At 36.5% G+C, this 20,095-nt stretch overlaps 1 long non-coding RNA gene across 1 annotated transcript in view; it reads left to right on the forward strand.

Moving 5' to 3' along the window:
* The window catches only part of LOC118684826 (uncharacterized), a 279,897-nt gene extending 262,495 nt beyond the window's left edge, over window positions 1–17,402 (forward strand). Inside the window, exon 9 of the long non-coding RNA XR_004979895.2 lies at window positions 16,429–17,402. This is a non-coding gene — a long non-coding RNA (uncharacterized LOC118684826). The remainder of the gene's footprint in view (window positions 1–16,428) is intronic.
* Window positions 17,403–20,095: the final 2,693 nt, after the last annotated feature.

Raw genomic sequence — 20,095 nt, forward strand, 5'->3', positions numbered from 1 at the left:
ATGTATTCTGTATGAAAGTCTCTTTTTTAGCATCCTATTCCAGAAAGTCAGGAAGAATAAGCATTATTCATTTGGAACATTCTCACTGGTCTAAACACTCTTTCCTTGATTTGAATTCTAAGTATTTGAAGCACCCTACATGCTTTCAGTGATGCTGTGTAAAAGTAATGCATCTGGATATCTAGGTTTTACTTTCATCATACTATTTTTTAAAACCAAAATTGTCATGGTTGCACACTGCAAAATAAATTTTTTAACAGACACCATGTTTTTGGCACCATCAATGAGAACCAAGGTTTGTCCAGACAATCTACCTCCATTAGTGGAAGAACCAAAGTGCTGGAGACCCACACCATTAGCTGTAATCACTCTGATGCTTCAGATTTGGGGACCCAAGAGCTAAATAGTCATTTTAGTCTAAAGATGAAGGTGGAGTTTATTTGCACAATGAATTAGTAATTTTCCTTTTAAGCTCAATCCATTTTGTGTTACTTGAGGTTTGCCTATCATGTGGGCTTGCTTTTTGGTTATGGGAAAAAATGTAGGCAAAATAAGATTGGATTTTCAGAAACCTATGTAACAACTACTCTCATGTCCTCAGCACCATTTGGGTGGGTAACTTTGGTAACTGTCTAGGGCAACCAATGTCTATGGCAAAAGTTACTTAATTCTGAAAATAGAATTTATGAAAATTGGAGATTTTTAGACAGATTTGTGTGCCAAATCTTAAAAAAAAAAAAAGAAAATAAAAAATGAAAATGTATAGTGGCTGGGGGCCTCTTGAGCAGGGACTAATGAGCTTTGACTCTTATGATTGTAAAAGGTGGATTAAATGCTTTATTAAGCTATACTATACTATATGACACTATACTAAAACTATACTCTTGAAAAACCCTTTGCTCTGGCTTGACAGTGGATCTAATTGGACATGTGGATCTAATTGGTCAATGAATCAAAACACTATCACTAGAGTTTAATTAAGAAACTACCTTTTGGTAAACAATCTCTATAACACATTCCACATGTGCACAACAACAGGTGCAACAAGTGGAAACAACAATTGTTTTCTCTCAGCTTTCTCACAGCTTCTCAAGAAAATCCTAGGAAAGAATTAAGTCTCTCTCTGTTAAAAAAATATATAAATACCACAAAAATGTTGTTGCAGTCTTCAATATAGAACTGTAAGTCAATGATCTAAAGTGAGATTCATGTAAATTGTGGTATAAATGGTCTATTTAGTATGCATTGTATTGCTCTATAAGTTTCAGAAGGTCCAAGAAGCTTTGGGAAGGTGGTTATGTTTGTTTTAGGAAAACATTCTTTATTATAAAGAGTATATAGAAAACCTGGCACATATTAAGAAATTAAAAAAAAAATACTGGCAGAAATACATGTTAGGGGCTAGCAGACTGTGTACAGCAAGCCAAGAGCAAAATATAATCAGAAGACAGATGCTGAAATCCAGGAGGAGTGAAGGATGTTGAGATCTCCTCAAAAAATGACAAAAATCTTCTCTGAAAAACCAATTACAAATGCAAAGGTAAAAAGAAAAACTCATTCATCAGCTAATTTTGTTTCCTCCAAGGCTCCACAAAAATAACAAATCTATATATCTCTCTTCAGTAAATATGCTATAACAAATATCATTTCTACTTCTTCATGACCATGCACTCTCTTTCTGCAGTATTTTTGTCCTCATACATCATGGTACGTACATCAGTCAAAGAACAGGTAGGGATCATCAGAATCCTAAGCATTGTCTTGAAGATCACAATTCATTTTTATCTGGCTAAGTTGTAAATATTCTGACAATTTTTGTCAGTATAGAAGTGACAGAAATACTGTTGTATAAATGTTACAAGAATCTGAGGATTTTAGAATGTATAAACATTTTCTTTTATAAATAAAATCATCTAGGTTGGAAAAAAAGACATCCAGGCTTTTTCATATCTATGTATGAAATGCAACCTTAATGTGCAAATTCCATCCTGAGGATTTTAACTGTATAAAAATTTGATATGGATCATAATGTATTTCTAGTATTTTATCTTCCTTCTTATCAATTTATTTATATCAGAAAATGTTAACAATTTTTTATTGGTTTTGCCATAACATACTCGAGTCACCAAACTAACCCCCACTGACTGTGATGAGCAGTTAAAATATAATCTCAGACTTTAACAAGGCAGTCTCATTAAAGAATATGAACTTTTGTGAATAAGTGTTTATGACACGGAGATAATAATGGAAAATTTTTTTGCTATCTCAAAGAACTGAAAAAAGAAGTTTTGTATTTCTTAATTTCAGTAGTTTTTTGCGTTACAAGAAGTCAGAAACTCAGTATATACAACTACCATCAATATATAACTATACTAAATATATGGAAGCAAAAGGTGGATGAAGCAGAATAATTATTATTTGTATATGAATTTTTCACAAGGAACAAAAATTATGAAAGTTGTTAGTTTTATAAAATCCAAATATATTCAAATTTGCAGTGATTCAGTCACATTTTCTCCAAAGCTGTTGTTACAAAAATCATGTCCTTAAATATAAGGATTTATGCTACCCAAAGAACAATGCTATATCTACAAAAAATAAGAAAAAAATCACAACAAATACAATTTCACAACAAAAAATAAAGTCTTTTTCTCATCCTTTCTCCTTGACTTGTTTTTCTCCTTCCATTATAATGGATACAGAGGCATAGGTCAATACAATGCTAGAACTTTTGTAAGGCAAGAATAATCAGTTATATAATCAGAGGAACAGAAAAAAGTGAGCAGGATGGTGGAAGAACTGTGCACATGGAAACTACACTTTTCCTTCAATACTCTTTAGCTATGTACCAGACCTCTTGTGCATTTAAGCCAGGTCACTGATAGTCTCTGATCTAAACTGAACCAGTGACCTAAGTGTGAAAAGCTGAGGGGGCCACTGCTGGCAATACAACTTGGAAATTCAGACATCAGTATGATGTGGAAGATAATATGGCCTTCTTTAGCACCATGGGGTCAATAGTAGTCTAACCAATGTCTCTGTTTTAGAAAGCAATTCCATTTTGAGAGTCGCACTGCTTAAAAGACAAAATTAAGTGCTTCTTTATCGTGATTATATTTTGCCTTCTCTAAGAATCGAGGGGCAAATATGTTTAATTAATAGCATTTTTAAGAAAGCATTTTTCCTCTTCTTTCTAAGTGGATTGGATCCAGAAAGCATTGTTATACCCAAGAGATCACACTGCTTTGATTTATGGGTGCTTTTATACAGCAGGCAATCCTCCCAATCAGGAAAAACCATTGTGATTTTTATGATTTACAATATAATGAAACAAAACTGAACAGTGCATAGGCAACATGCAAACTGTTATCTTCATGCCTTACCTCCTCCCCCTAGCCCTACTAACTGCTAGAAAAGGGAATTTTTCTTTTCCCAACAACTATATCCCTGTCAAAGCAATACCTTCATTAATTAATCACTGTTTTAGGGAAGAGGGGAATAGCAGAGTCTACTGCTTAGTGCCCACCAGTGAATTTATCACTCCAGCTTTTTGGTTCTTGCATTTGTGTTCTGGTAACCTTTGCTTTTACATATATATATGAAGAGCAATAGGGCTAGATATGTCTTTCCTCAAAAATGTTGTCTGGTGGAATCACTGCTCCTTGAGGATTGTGGTAATATTGCAAAGAGATTACATAGCTACTTCATAATTTCCCAGGGAGAGAAGCAGAACCAGGAATACTTAAATACAAACTTGTCTTGCAGTGCACTTCATAATCTATTCTTTTGAATAGGACTCCAGAAAATTTATGCAGCATCTGGAATGTTAAATACTTTGATCTACTCCAGGGAAGGTTAAAAATGAGGAACAATGTGAAAGTCTAAACATAATATAACAAAGGCCAGTCCACAAGACATATTGAAATTAATACAATGCCAAACAAACCCAAAATGTTCAGGCAAAGTTGCAGCCAGGATGTGTATACTTGGGCTTACATAGAGAGCTCAAGAGCTCTGATTTCAAAGATAAGGATTGGAGTAAGAGCATACTTTATATAACATACAAGACTAATTATTTTCATATGAGAAACTATTTAATGCTCAGAACTGGAGAAGAGGAGATTGAGGGGAGACCTCCTTTCACTGTACAGCTTCCTCCCAAGTGGAAGAGGAGGGGCAGACACTCATCTCTTCTTTTTGGTGACCAGTGACAGGACATGAGGAAATGGCCTGAAGTTGTGTCCAGGGAGTTTTTGGTAGGATATTAGAAAAATTCTAATTCTTCATTCAGAAGGCGGTTGGGAACTGCAACATGCTCCCCACAGAAGTGGTCACAGCACCAAGCCTGACAGAGTTCTAGAAGCATTTGGACAATACCCTTGGGCACATGGTGTGACTCTTGGGATGTCCTGCACAGGCTCAGGAGTTGGACTGAGCAATCCTCGTGGGGCCCTTCCAGTTCAGCATATTCTGTGATTCTGTGACTCAGGAGTACTCATGTTGCTGCCTACACCTCCTCTTACTAGGCCCAATAGCCCAGCCAGCTGAAGGCCACATCCTGAAGGCCTCCACCCTTTGTACAGGTCTCTCCAATGTCTCAACACTGAACAAGCTCAGGGTCTCCCAGCAGAACCCAAGAGAGGGGTGAACCTTTCTCTTCAATGGACTGCTGTGGGTGCAGGAGCTCTCGAACTTTCTCATGAACTCTTAAAAGTACATCCTGACAATGAGATAAGATTTATACCACACTTCTCTCCCATCCCTCAAGTTTTCCAGAGCACTTTTTGAATCATTTAGGTTGGAAAAGACCTTGAGAATCATCAAGTCCAAGGGTTAACTGACCTTGTCCCTAAGTGTCATGTCTGCACATCTTTTAAATACCTCCAGTGACGATGACTCCACCACTTCTCTGGCCAGCCTGTTCCAATGCTTGACAATCCTTTTGGTAGAAGAAATATTTCCCAATATCCAGTCTAAACCTCCCCTGGCTCAACTTGAGTCCATTTCCTCTTCTATCACTTTTTACTTGGGAGAAGAGACCAATCCCCACCTCATCTCAACCTCCTTTCAGAATAAGATTCCCCTCTGAGACTGCTTTTCTCCAGGGTAAGCAACCTCTGCTCCCTAGCTACTTCTCATATCACTTTTTCTCTACACCAATCACCCGTTTCGTCACTCTTTGGACACACATTGATCATATTATTCTGCCCCAGTAGAATCTGTCTCTAGAGTGAAAAAGTGAGCTGGCTCCTGCAACCAAACCAGATCAGGAAGGCAGCTCTCATGTATCCAGCCCTGAAGGCATTTGGGCACAAGGCATCTTAAGGGCCTTTGGCAGGCTTTTTGAGTTGGGGTGGAGATATGGACAAGTATCTTTAAGCCCTGTTTGCTAGTCACACACTGTAAGAAAAGTAATTGCCACCACTCAGTCTCTCTCAGGCTGTCATAAATTGGGTTCTCCCACTCTTCATTCAGCAGACCAGAACTGACACAAGCTGTGGGAGACAGTGTTCATGCAGTTTTGCACCAACTGAATCCCTATTATTGCAACAGTGTTTAAGGCTTTATTAGTGTTATCCCCCTCAGCCCAAGGACATGCTATTTAAACTTGGTTTTTTTTCTCCCTTTGAAAACTCTAAGACACCGTCTCAGCCTCTCAACTGGGTGATTTAAAAAGAAATACCTTAATTTATGGACATTTCTAGTCATTGGAAAGCTTCATATATGATCAAGTCCAAATGCTAATTTATGTTCCTTGGTCTCAAACTGAGAAGATACCAAGAACTTCAGCTCTGCTGCTTCAAGGAGTGACCATATGATGATGAGCAGTACTTGCATGATCAGTCCTCAGAAGAAGCCACAGAATTATGCCAATGGCAGTTCTTTGCTGCTGATAGGGATGGTTTTTGCCTTCAGAACATCTTTGAATGCTTTACAAAAGCTGCTAGAGCAAGTAGGATAGATGTATGTCCAAGCATTGCTTTGAAAATCAACAAACTTTAAAAGCTTATGATCCAACCAAGTATTACAGATAGGTCTTGTGTGCATCTGAGGAAAGATAAGCTGAAAGACAGAGCAGAGTAAAATTGTCTGTGAAGACTACAAGGAGAAACATGAATGCATTTGATGTGAGTGTCTGGGACGAATAATCAAAGTCAATTTCAGTGGAAATTTTTATAAGTAAGATGATGAAGGTTTTTTGATTTTTATTCTTTGCAGGTCACCTCAGAATTAAGGGTGAAGACTTAAGGGTGGAAGTCTTTCCACTCCAATTTAATCTTAGACAAAACAAAAATAAGACCACCTAAGGAAAGGGAGAATTCTTGCTGAATTCTCAATCTACTGATTGAGATGGATTTTGCCTTTTACCTAGGCTCTTTATATCTACTATGGCTCAAAGCAGTATTTTTGTTCTTTTGAGACTCCATTTCTTTTGCTGACTTTCTGCCTCAAAATATGTATTTGGTTCAATTTCTAACATGCAAAATTTCTTGCCTTCATCAGGTCTGACTTTGAGACACTGTCAAGGAAACAGTCTTCTTTCTAGTCAAAGAGGAAAAATGAACTTTCCTAATTACATTGACAGTACTGCATAGACTTAATGTTAAATACTAGCAGTAATACGGTAATGAAAGTTATCCTACATGTGTAACTGGTCTCTGAAGAATTTAAAGGGACAAATCATGAATGGGCTTTCTGACTGCAGACAGGCATAAGGTGAATAGGTTTACTGGCTTTTGCTATAATATTTATTCAGCTTAGAATTATTTTTTCTGATGCTTAAATCCAGAAAAGGTCTTCTCCTTTAGCTTTGTATGTGGGACAAATTATTTTGAAGCTTTTAAGTAGCAAACATAAAGATTTAAACAAGTCTAATGTTCTAAAGATTTAAACAAGTCTAATGTTCTAAAATTTTGGAAAAATTTTAAAAGAAGATTGTTTGAATTAAGAGATCCTATGGTTTGCCTTAAGCTTTTCAAGTTAATTTTGACATAAATCTGTGCCTACAGTGAAGAAACAAGTAGCCTGGAATGCAGATTGGATCTAGTTACTATCCTATAAACAAAAATGTCTATTTCTGTATAGTGCAAAATATATTCTATCAGGGGAATCTTTCTTGAGTAGAAATCCTTTTTATTGATGCTTCTTCTTTTTGCAATTTTGCTCTCTGATCACAGAAAGAGCATAATTTTTCAAACTGTAAGCTAGGTATAATCTAGGAGCTTAGTAGGTGAGAGAACCTACCTGTGATTAGATTTAAAGATTACATTTATAATAATGTGTGTTATTAGAATAATGATGAAGAGTTAAATGTGTGAGCAGGATTAATAGAATCATAGAATGGTTTGGGACAGAAGAAATCTAAAAGATTATCTAGTTCCAACATTTCCTGCCATAGGCAGAGACACCTTCTACTGGACCAAGTTGCTCAAATTCCAGTTCAACCTGATATTAAACACCTCCAGGGATGGAGTAACCACAACTTCTCTGGGCAGCCCCTCCTAGTGCCTAACCACCCGCATAGTGAAGAACTTCTTCTTTATGTCTAATCTAGACCTGCCCTCTTTCAGTTTGATTCCATTCACAGCCTCATTTTCTCACTACATGCCCTTGTAAAAAGTCCCTCTCCAGGTTTTTTGTGGCCTCTCTTCAGCTGCCAGAAAGTTGCACTCAGGGCACCCCAAACCTTTCTCTTTTTCAGGCTGAACAGCCCCGGCTCTCTCAGCTGGTCTTCAAAGGAGAGCCTGAAGCCCTGTGATCATCTTTGTGGCCCTGTCCTGGACTCTCTGGGGAGTCTGGGTTTCCAGAGAGGTCAGGGTCCTCTGACCCTGCAGTTCCAAGTCTTTCCTGTGCTGGAGACCCCAAAGCCAGACCCAGTACTGCAGGTGGGGTCTCAGAGGAGTAGTGGAGTAGAAGAGCAGAATCCCCTCCCTCTCCCTGCTGGCCACATGGCTTTAGGTGCAGCCCAGGATGTGATTGGCTGTCTGGGCTGGAAGCACATGTTTGCAATGCTTCCTCAACTTTAAAACTACAAAGCTATTACATTTGCAATGCACATTACAAATAAAATAATCATTTTCACATGAGTGTCTATCTTTTCTAATCTTATTTTTACATGAAGGGAAGTTGTATAGAGCCTTTAATAAGCTATCACTTTTGTCACGAGGATCCATATTCACATGCTATACATTATTTTTTAGAAACACAGGGGTTTTTTTCTGAAGCATAAAGCTAAAAGCAGAATATTTTTTAAAACAGCTTTGTTTTCAAGGGTTCTTTTGACACTGAGTTGTTAAACACTTATGTGTCAAGTAATGCAAGAGCTACACTTTTCTGTATGCTTCTATTTTGAAAACTACCCTCTCACAAAATTTCGTTGAATTCTCATCAGGTTTTTCAAAAACTGGGAGAGCACTCTTGGTGGGGGTGGTTTCAGGTAAGACTGGGACATTACATTCATTGTTATATTCCTTCACACTTGTGTTTGTGAAGGGTTAAGCAGGTAATACAAAAGGGAGGTAGTCCTCTTAAAAAGGTTAAACTTCCCACTCTCAACAACCTGATATGTCTAATGTACAAGGTATCCTCTTTAAAAAGGTTGTTAAACATGAGTTTTGTTTACATATAATGTCATGCAGTTATCAGCATAATCAAAAACTTATTTAATCCTTTTCTAATTCTAAAGTGATTAGCAAGGGCTGAGAAATCACCTTATCTCACTAAAACACAGGTACGAACACAGAGTAAATATTTTGGTAAACAATTATTCTGCCCTTGCATATTCAGCAGTGTGCTAAATTATGCATAATCTTGCATAAGTAATAAGTGAAGGTAGCTTAAATTCAGGGTTTTTTTACCTGACCTATTTCTTTCAGTGCTGTTAGCTTCTTAAATCATGTATGAGCTTTCCGTAAGGCTTCAATGAGTAGTTCTAGTGGAGAGACTTCAGTAATAAATTTCAGGAGAAGACAAGTTTTTTGACAGGCATAATGCAACACATACAGAGTTTGGAACTCACACTCTGGGAATTTAGAGCAATCCTTGCAAAGCAGCTTTTCCCTGTTACATTAATAGAGAAAATGAAGTATGAAAGTCCTCAGGAATTACTGCTAGGTGTAATTTAAATAATTTACCAGAAGACAGTTCAGCACATGCATAGAACAGGGGCATACAGAGTTTGCCATAAGCAGTTTATAAATAAACTATATTCTGCTGAAGTAAGTCAGGCATAAATTATAACTATTCCTTTTGTGGCTATACTCTGTTCCTCATTGTAATAGTTATTTAAAAAAAAATCTGGGTTATGACCTTCCACTAGAAATCATAGGCTGTGCCTGCCTTGTACCTTGCTTATGAGCATGCTTACATTTAATAGTTTGGCTGCTATGAGATCAAAGTAAAATTACTATTGCTGTGGGAGAAAAAAAAAAGGGAAAGTGCATTACATTTCTATAAACAGAATCTAGGTAGAATTTTGTAGTTCAGTGGAAAAAGGAGCGTTCTGTGCCAAAGACCATTAACTAGCATCTGACCATTTCATGAAACACTTATGCATTTTGTTAATCTATTATTCTATTTCTAGCCTCAAGTGCTGAAAGTTAAAATGACAGAACAACTTGAAAGTACCAAGAGAAAATATGAAATTAAGATGCTAGGAGTATGGTGAGGGCAAAGAATGTTTTAAACACCCTTGTAAAAACTGGATAGCTCCTTCTTCTGCATAGCAGCTGCAAGCCTAATTACTAGTGTTATTAAGGACTGTTACCATTTACCAAACAGAAATGTTTAAATTTATTTTCTCAGTGTTCAGAAATAAGACTCTGAGGTGAGAGGTCAATGATCCAGACAGGTTCATTGATTTTTGTATACCAAATTAAAAATATATCAAATATATTTTATTCTGACATCTGTAAGTACTGCATAAAGAAATGGAAAACATGGAGATGATTTAATGTTGTTTTACCCTTTTCATATTATAAAAGTTTAGTGAGCTCTGATTCCTGTAGAGCATATCTTAACACATTCTGTCTCTGTTGTTATTAATTTTACTGTCTTGTTTTTTAATAATACAATTTTCTTAGTTTACTTTTAATTAACTCCTCTTGTCCATTTGATTGAGAGCAAAACATTACAGCCACTGGAACTCATAAACAGTCACATGTCAGAAAGATGGGCTTGCAGGTTTTTTGTAGTTTTGAGAACAAAAACTAACATGCTTAACACTCAAAAAAAATTATTCAAGACATTTTCCTACAACAAAAATATGTTTCTGTTAGAATTCGGTCTTTTTCTGAATGAGATTTACTAACTTGTATTCATGAAGTCATGTGTAAGAATAGAAAATGTCTGATATTTCAGTTGATTTCTATCGGCTAAAATGATATATTTTTAATTGTTTATATCATAATATTAATACATGCATAACAATACAAGTATATTTTAACCTGTTTTTATATGTATATTATCACTTCAGTAATTGCCTTGATGAAATATATATAGGTATTAATAGAGCTACACCATGTATAATGTCTGTATAAATAATTCAAGCTTTCTTAACCTAACATTTGTCAGCGCACCCAAAACTCATGCTAGCATAAGAGTGAACATGGGAAATAGGCTAAAAATGCTCTTGCTTTTGCTTCTCTACTTCTAAAGATATTTATGTAGAGGGTGTAGTGGAATCTGCATGCTGTGTGAAATCCTGGCTGCCCATCTCAGGCTGCCTGGGGAGGTGAAGGGCTGTCTGTACTTCACCTCTCTTTCCATCTCACAGTGGATAATTTTGCAAGTCCTCATTCTCAATGGCCCTGCTTCTGCAACATTTGAGGGTGGGTTGGGTGTCTTCCCAGTAGTGATTCTGAAATGTGCTCCCACCAAGGTGAGCAAAGCATTACATGAGAGCAGTCAAGTGCCAAACCAGACCTCATCTCTCAGGTACTGCTTGGCACACTGGCCATATTCCTGAGATAAGACACTATTTTACCTGTTTCTTTCATAATTTTGTACTTATTGGTTGCTTGTTGTTGACTATATATGGAGTATGGACAGGGTTTATGACAGATGTCATTTGGGATGGAAAAGCCCCAGTTGTGTTCTGGGTAAATGGAAAAGTATTTTCCATGTCCAGAACTGATATGCATATGTGAAAATTCCAAATACTCAGCTATTTCCCTTAACTAATTTTTAAATGTGCTGTAAATTTCATTTTATTTTCTAAGGAAAAGTTGACTCATTATCATTCTGGTTGAAGCAGTTGTCTTTCCTAGCATTGAGCTTTTTCCATTATTAAACTGATCCGTTAGAAAATTAAGTAATGTTAACAAGAAATTTCTCCTTAATATGCAATAAATATAGGTTGTTGGAATGATAAAAACAGTTTAGTTCAAACAATTTAATTAACATCCTTACAAGGATTGCTGAAAATAGAGTGCAAAATAAAATAAAATCACTGTCATGATCCTGACCCTATGTTGCAAATTAAAAACACAGTTAAGTGTCATAAATTTCAGCAGCTCAATTTGGGTTCACTTAACAGAATTATGACAAAAGAAAATGTTTTGTCACTTTCAGACTGTTGCCAGGAAAAATTGTAGTGCATAATTAATGATAATCCACTCTTTAATTTGTATATATAAAGGCACAGGAAGTTGCCACTGATAGCACAGAAATAATGTAATTTTCAGTGTTAAAGCAATAGAACTGTTTCATCTAAAACAACGAGTTAGAGGAAGGATAATGGAAGGTGTCAGAGGCACAATAAATAAGATTAGAGTGGACAAGAAGTGAAAAGTATTAACTGTATTGAAATTTTCAATTAGAAAGGCAAAGCAAATCCTTTATGAATCCACCTTCTTTTAAACCTTTTTGAATAAATGCTGTTGAATTGCCTGAGTACTAGCGAGTGCAAAATCAAGCTATTTCAATGAAATGAATTATGGTTTTATGTAGTAACTCTAGACACTTAAGTAATTTTTCAGAACAAAAATAGGCTTTGGTAAGATGTTGAACACCTGTGCTTGAACAGGCTAGTGGTAATTGGCTGGTCACCTTCCTAAGCAGATCTGAAATATCAGAGCATCAGTGAAAAATGACAAAATACATTATGTGCTGGATACTATGACTCACCCTGCTTTCCCAGTTTCCTCATATGGATGGTGTTTCTGGGTAATGCATTCTGTCAAATATGAACACTACAGAAAACCCAACATGAGGTGAATGGTTAGATGAACACAGTTTTCATCAGTTCACTTCTGATATACTCGTAACATGAATTTACATTGAATTTTCTGAGTAATGAAGCAGGTTTATCCACATGAGCCTTCTAATTTTGTGCTTCTTTTACTTGCTTAGGAAATATGACAATTGTTTCTTCTACCCAAGGACAATTTCATTTGTTCAGACATGAATGCAGACTCAGCAAGCATTAGGGACAGTGATTTTTAAAGCCATTGTGTAGTTGGAGGTGCTAGGGATCCAACCACCATTTGAGTGCTTCTACCGGAGCAAAAAAGACACCTGCTTAGGTGTTTTACTACCAAAACCACACCACTCTGCAGTTAGATCTCTTACAATCATATGTGCAGATTAGCTCCAGAGTAGCACAGGTGCCAATAAGTGAGCCTTATACCTTCCTAGCAAAAGTTTTAATTTTTTTCCTTTTTTATAAATTTTTGTTTAATTAATTTAATGGTTTGTAGTTTTGAAAATAGTTGCCAATTGCTGTGTGAAATGTACAGGAGAGTATGTTATACTTATGTTATATATAAGTATGTTATATGCATATGTTATACTTTAATATAGTTATTTAGGGAGATCTTTAATACAACTTATCAATGTGCATGCCACACTATTTCAACTACTGCAAAAGTTGTTCAGACTGCTGGCTTTGGTAGGATCCTTTTTGCCTTCTTTAGTGAATCCTCTGCTGTTTCTCAGATTCCCAGGATCCTACACAGAAAACATCAAATGCTGCTAAAGTTATTACTCCATACATCCAGAAAACTTTCTCTTCCAGCTGTGAAGAATCAATGTGTTTAACAGGTTATTCACAAGACCTGCTTTCCTGTAATAAACCTAAAAAGGGCATCTGAAATAAGCATGCTTTCTAAATACAATACTTAAGTCTAGATGGAATTTCAGAGTAACGTTTCATGCCTCTTGTCAACACATATGGATAAAATGCTGTGTCAAAGACTCAGCATGGTAGAGAGATGAAAGCAAGAGGCAGTACAGAATTTATAATTTACTGGGGTACTATCACTGCATCCATGCTAATAAACTCAGTGTGTAAATGCTGCTGTCCTCCACAACAAACTGTCCTCCACATTGACTGCTAGCTATGGCCTTTGGAAAGTCTTGCTTCTGCATGGCACCCGTGGAGTCCTTGAGAAAGCACTACTTGACATGAGTCATTTTCATAGGTTAGACAGCTGTGAGTCTTTTCTCAATAGCATTCCAGAGACTGTTCAATTTACTGGCACAGATTAATAACCTATAGGGCTACTCTCCCCATTTTTATCTTTGAAATGTATTCTGACACAGGAGGAAACAAAGTTGTACCTCTGGTCTGTTCCTTCTCCTCACCTCACTCCTGCACCATGAACTTTCCCGGACTGAAAATATGGATGATGTGAGGAGGAACACCTTCACAACTTTCCTTCACCTCCAGGAGCAGAGTTACCCGACCAAACCCTTCTACCTTTTATCTCTTAGCTGCCATTTTTAATGGTACATCCCATCAGAATCACGAGCAATTAGCTCCCTTGTGTGCCATACTTACATCTCCAGTGTTTGTTCTCTTCCCTGCTGAACCCATATGTGAGTTGAACATTGATATCCACCTTTGACAGACAGGTGTCACCATCCCTAAATGGATCCTCAACATATCTGCTACACTTGCACCATATCACTGGCTTTCCAAAATGAACGTGTACAATTCTTATCCCAAAGAGATCAGATGCATTGTTAGTTGTTCTTTTACCTGAGATTAATACAAAATTCTTACCTGTTTCATATTTGGTAACTGAGGTATTAAAAAATCTGGTAAACCCCTTTGATTGCTGTCCATTCTGAATTTTGAAAGCAGAAAACAATATTAAGAAATATGAAAACAAATGGCCTTCAAACCTCAAACTCACTATGTTAAAACCTTCCAAATGTATAGGGGAAAAAAAAAAAAGAGAATTTCATAACTATCTTAGTGCATTCGCTTACCGGAGCCACTTCTCTGTGAAATTGTAGGTGGAATGGGGAATGCTGAACCAACCAAAAGTAAGGATCAATATTTTAATTTACATAGGACATTTACATGGTGGGTGAGATAAATGGCTGGATATTTCCCTTTTCCTCTCACAGGAGCCAATTCCAAGAGGTTGGAGTGTAAGCAATTAGTTTTAGTGTCACAGGTAATCTTAAAAAGGTCTAACAATTTTAACCGTTACCTGTGCAGTCTTTTATCCTCAGCTATTCATCCCAGAATTTTAACTAATTTTGGTTTAGTTGTTCATACATGAAACCACTTTTACATCATGTGATTCTAATCAGTTCTGAATGCATGCTGGTTTTGTGAATATATTTTAGTAACTCTTTCAAATGTTTCTGATTTAGTAGGAAACGGGGCATTTCCCAATGCCATTTATTCCTTTCATAGCTTCTATGAAATTGTGCACGTCTTGCAACGTTTCCTCATCAGGCTTAAAGACCCAGGCTCTGTGTTTCCTCTGTGAGTCTGATTTATGTGCTTGTGAGTGCAATAGAAATAAAAATTTACTACTAATGATAAAAAATTCTCTTAAAAACCCACTGTAGTGACTGGTCCCTGCTACTGATGGCTGCATGTAATAAGAACATGGAATGGTATTTGGTTAGAGGGCTTGGCACAAGTTTCTCCAAGGGAAGGGTACCCTAAATATGAACTCCTAAGTCTCAAGTACCATGTCTCCTCATGCACTTTTGATATGACATCTGTGTTTTTAGGAATATCAGTCTTTTTTTTTTTCTTCTGTAAAAGTCTAAAATATGTAGAGTCATTGCTGGCTGGACTCCCCTTAGATTTTTTCCTCCTTCTGAGTTTGCAAGCCACATGAACCTTCCAGATTTTCCAGAGAAATAGATAGCTCAGTATTAAAGTCCTCTGACTTTATGTGTGTAGTTTACATTATTATGAAAAATCATATCTATGAGTATTTGTCAGTATAGAGAAATAGGTTGCACACTAATGCATCCTTGTGCAACTGCTCTGCCCTCTCCAGCAGACCATGGAGGATCTGTCTGCCCAGCACAGGTTTCAAACTTTGCATTCTGGCATAACTTTGGGGGGAGTGCTGCCCACCCTTCCCTTGTGCTACCCCATATTCCTCCTCAGTGCATCAAGAAGGTCTTGCCTGATATTTTGCACCATTTCTGTGTGAGCTTTCTGAAAACCAGGCAGCAGAGAGTCCCCTATCTGCAGCAAACTCTCCAGCACAGCTTGCAAGATGCTTGAGCCCTGCAAAGTCCTGGGGAAGAAAGGAGAGGTGAACTCCTCCCTCTGTTGCCCCTCCAGGAACTAAACAGCTCTCGGCAGACTTGCTAAATGTATCCTCATGCCCCTGCTTGCCAGCTGGTGCTGAATTGCTTAGCTATGCAGCTGGACCTGCTTTGGTACAATGAACTGGCTGCAGGAGTCATCTCATCATAACTGAAGTCATAAAGAAGGAGGGGAACAAGGGGAGAATGGAAGGAAGAGAAAAGTTCAAGAATAAATATTCTGTAATACTTTGATATGCCTAACCAAGAAATGTGTTCTGTGATCAGTGTGCTAATGAAGCTCAGCTTCACAGAGGACAGCTGATGGCCACTATACATTCACTCACCAAGCTGTACTATGGAGAACTTGGATTGGAATGGCTGGTACATCAAAATATAAAAAGAGTAACTTGAAAATACAAGGAGGCTCAAACATTATTTTTCTTGTGCCTAAGCCAAGAGAAAAATGTAGGTAGGGTTTGCTTTTTTTTATTACTTGCCTGTGTGCATGTGTTTGCACATTTGGATGTGTGTAACAGCTTTTATCTTTCTAAAGTAGAAAACGTTTTCTTATTTTTTTAGAAATAGTGATATTGCAGGTAATGATTTTACTTCTCCTACGTTCAAATGGCACTGAGTTTCTGAAGTATATTTTAAAACACAATGTGGACAGAAAAGCAATTCCATGCCACTAATCCATACATGTATAAGCATTAGGAATCAGGAGACTTCATATAGTCCAGCTATTGTCTAGCACCTTGCATAGCAAAGGTCTAAACCAGAGTTTGAAACGTCCTGATTTGTTTCTTGGGTTTTAAGGTGTCCATGACTTTTTCCCTCTCCACAGTCTTTTGTATTGAGCAATAGAATATGCTGCTTCAAAGAAGGGAAGATATTTAAAATAACTATTTCTTTCCACAGCTCCTTCCCACCTGACCTGCAAATTTGGGAGTACAGGGCAGAATCCTGAGAAATGCTCAGCTGTTGGAGCTGGAGTTTTGCTTCTGCTTCAGGAAAGGGTGTGTATGGTTGACTCACTTCATGCCTAAGAGTTTTTCTCTCGAGTGCAGGAGGGGGCAAAAAGGGCTCGGCCACTTTGAATACTCCTGTTTCCCTGAACTCTGTTGAGAATGAGTCTCCTAACAGCACAGTATAATTGTGATCACAGTGATAGGGGAAAATGAGCTCTTCAGTGTTGCTTTGACTCAGTTCCTCCCCAGTCAGCCTGCTGGTTCTTTACAGACATTGCCTCATGCCTCAGAGAGCATTGGATTTGCAAATTTTGCTCCTGAGTTTATCCCTGGAATTTAATTGAACCTTTCACTTTCATCATAAGAAAGATATTTGCTATACCTTAATCCAAAATCCATATTCTAAAGACTCAGTAAACTACCCTTTTTCCTTGGATATTCAGAAGGATTTTATTTCTTTCTGTGAATAATATCTCTCTGCAAAGTGGCTAATAGTTTCATCTGCTTTTATATTAGCAGTAATAGTAGTGTTGCAAAGACACCATTTTTTGGCAATACAATTGAGAGGTTTACAGCTCTCATAGCTTTTAAGATCCCCATTTAACACAGTATTTAAGCACATATTTACAGCAAATGATCTGAAGCAGGAAAGCTGGGGCAAAATACTTCTGAGCCTTTTAAACAAGGAGCCACAGACCTTTTTGGAGGACATCTACTGTTTTAAAGTTGTTTAGATACCACTCTGGAATCATTTATTCTACAGAACTCTTCTTTGGGGTCAGTTTTATGCTATAATGCTTTGACCATCACAAGGGTAGCCAGCTTTGGATCACAGTCCTGAAGGAAATTGCACAGACCTGTACAGCTTTCTGTGCTTTATTTCAAAGGCCACACCTCAGAGCTTGCTGCCCACCACTGTGCAGTTTAGCCTCATTAAAAAAAAAAAAAAAAGGGTGTATTATTCCAAAAAACAGAGCATTTAAAATGGAAGCTTGTGTCATCTCCATTCTCTTTCCCTGTGACTTCAGCATCCCTTTTGTCCTTGCACTCTTCTGCCCCAGTTTCTTCATTTGGACCATGTTGCAAGTCTGAGGATGTTCTGTACTTACCTCCACTATTGGATGTACCAGATTAAAGGTCCAATAAATAACTTGATCTTTCTGGCAATCCATTGAATATTAAAGCAAAATATTGTATATCTGTCAAGACAGACAGATCTGGTAAGAAACCAAGTCTGTGTACATGCTCAAATATATATATGAAAAAAAGCATAACGTAGCTAAAGATTGAGGAGCCTGGAGAGTGAAGAGTAAGTGGAAAGTGATTAAATGGTAAGTGATATCTTAAAAGCATATGAAAGATTTTAAAAGGATCCATGCAGAAAACAAAGAGCTATTAGTTAAAAAAGGTAAATTGCAGATAGCACTACTCTAATATCAGTCCCACAATAGCCATCAGAGATGAACCAGTAATGTAATTTCTTTTAAATGGATGCTATTCTAGTCACACTTATCATCTGCAGAGAAATATTTCTAATATGTATATCAGATGATAAAACTATTTTCATTTATTATTGTACTAGATTTTTTCCCAAGATTCCTACCACATTTTCTTCTTCCTGCATGTCATTTTTTGCCTCTATAACAAATATTGAATTTGTAAAGTTGCCTCATTTTGGTTTTTTTATATGTGACTCAAATGTTAATAGAAATATTAGAAATAGGAAATATTTTCTTGATTTAAAAATGAGGTAGGACTTTCTGAATTTCAGCCTATATGTAAACACAGATATAAATATATTGTACTCAATATATTTTTAAAATTTATAATTTAGATATATCTCAAATAAACAGTTTTTAGTAATTTCTGCAGTAGTCAGTTTTCCTCACAACACTTAAACAGGACAATCTGGTTTGCTTACTTCTAAATGAAAAATAAAATCTAAATAATGTTCAGAAATGGATTTTTGCTGAGTTAATGAGTGATGGATCATGGTGAAATAATGCAATAAGTACATGCTGTTGCCTTTGGGGAATAAAGCAAAAGGGTTTTTCCCATTTTGTACATTAGAACCACTTTGTAGCTCAGACTTCATCTCCATTCAGAGTGGTGTTTAACCCCACTGTCTGGTTATTATGCCTCTGGTATAAATACACCAAATGTTAGGAGCATTGGAGAAGACATAAATGAAACCCAGCAATATTACTGATAGAGTCTATACAAAGTTTACTGCACAGCCAGCTGAGAGGAGTAATTTCTGTTTTCCAGTCAGTAATTGGAGTGTAAGATGTGCTATGTTTCAAGGCCTTGAAAGCTTGTTTTTTAATGAGACTAACAAGGTAAAATCATCTATTTTATCTGACTGAACGTAGGGATGATTTGACTGTGATCTATGAATACCTGCGTAAGGAAGATATTTCTTCTCATAGAAAGTTCTGTAATCCAGTAGAATAAAGTGTAATGAGATTCCGTGTTTGAAAACTCAGAGCTATGCACATTCAGACAAATATTACAAGAGAAAAGTCAATTTACATTGGAATAACTAAGCTAGAGATCTCTTGGATTCTTTATCACTGTGTAGGATACATGCTTTGCACTGAGAAAAAATGATAACGGCGCTTGCTTCCCGAGGGGTTTATTTTATGGTCTTGTGCCTATCTTCACAAAACAAGCCTTCCCCTTCTTACACTGAAGCAGTTGGGCTCATTGAGGCAGAAGAACAATATAGTCAACCAGAGTTTTCACCAAGGAGATTTGGTATTTGTGTGCTTATTTGAAAGATGAATGCTGACAAGAAATTATTTTCCCTTAGCTAGGCCTTCCCTGCTAATTAATGTATGATTGCAGGTATGGTAGAATCAACAAGAAAATTCTTTCGTACACTGATATTCCTATTTCATTGTTAATTTTAATATCTGTGTTTGTTAATATGAGTTACTGCTCTTATTTAAATCAACTATAAAACTTGACACTTGAGGTCCTTTTCTGTAGCATGCACAAAGATGTCAATTTCTGATTTAGTGACTGCTCTTAAGGAAAATGAATTTAACAAATTTAATTCTGTATTTTAAAAATCTATATGATGCTGCTTTTATGAATAAATATATACACATATATATATTTATTTTTATGAATACATATATACATATATATATATATACATATATTTTGCCCCCAAAAAAGGGGCAAAAATAACCCTTAGTCAAGAAAATGTGTGCATTTCATTGCCATAAGTCATCTCAAAATGTTCTCTCTTCTTACTTTCTTTTTCAAATTAGGGTCTGTATTGTTTAATTAGTCTTGTAAAGCTTTTCAGAAGATAGGCATAAAGCATTCTATGTCAGGTAAACTATAAATGGAAAGCAAATTAAAGAAATATTGAAAATAGACATCAATCAGTAGCATAAAGTGGAATACTTTCTTCAATCAACTGTAGTTGAAGTATTCCATTTTTAGACACAAACAGCTATTTTGAGGTAATTTTTAAAAGATATTAAGGTAGGATTCTTTTCTCTGTGAAACTGGTATTATTACATTTTAGCTGAAGCATACCAATTAATTCTACAAGTCATTAGATTTTTTTTCAAATTAGTTATGGTAAATTCGTTTTATTCCTT

Source organism: Molothrus ater, chromosome 3 (genome assembly GCF_012460135.2).
Source record: "Molothrus ater isolate BHLD 08-10-18 breed brown headed cowbird chromosome 3, BPBGC_Mater_1.1, whole genome shotgun sequence".
Taxonomy (NCBI): Eukaryota; Metazoa; Chordata; class Aves; order Passeriformes; family Icteridae; genus Molothrus; species Molothrus ater.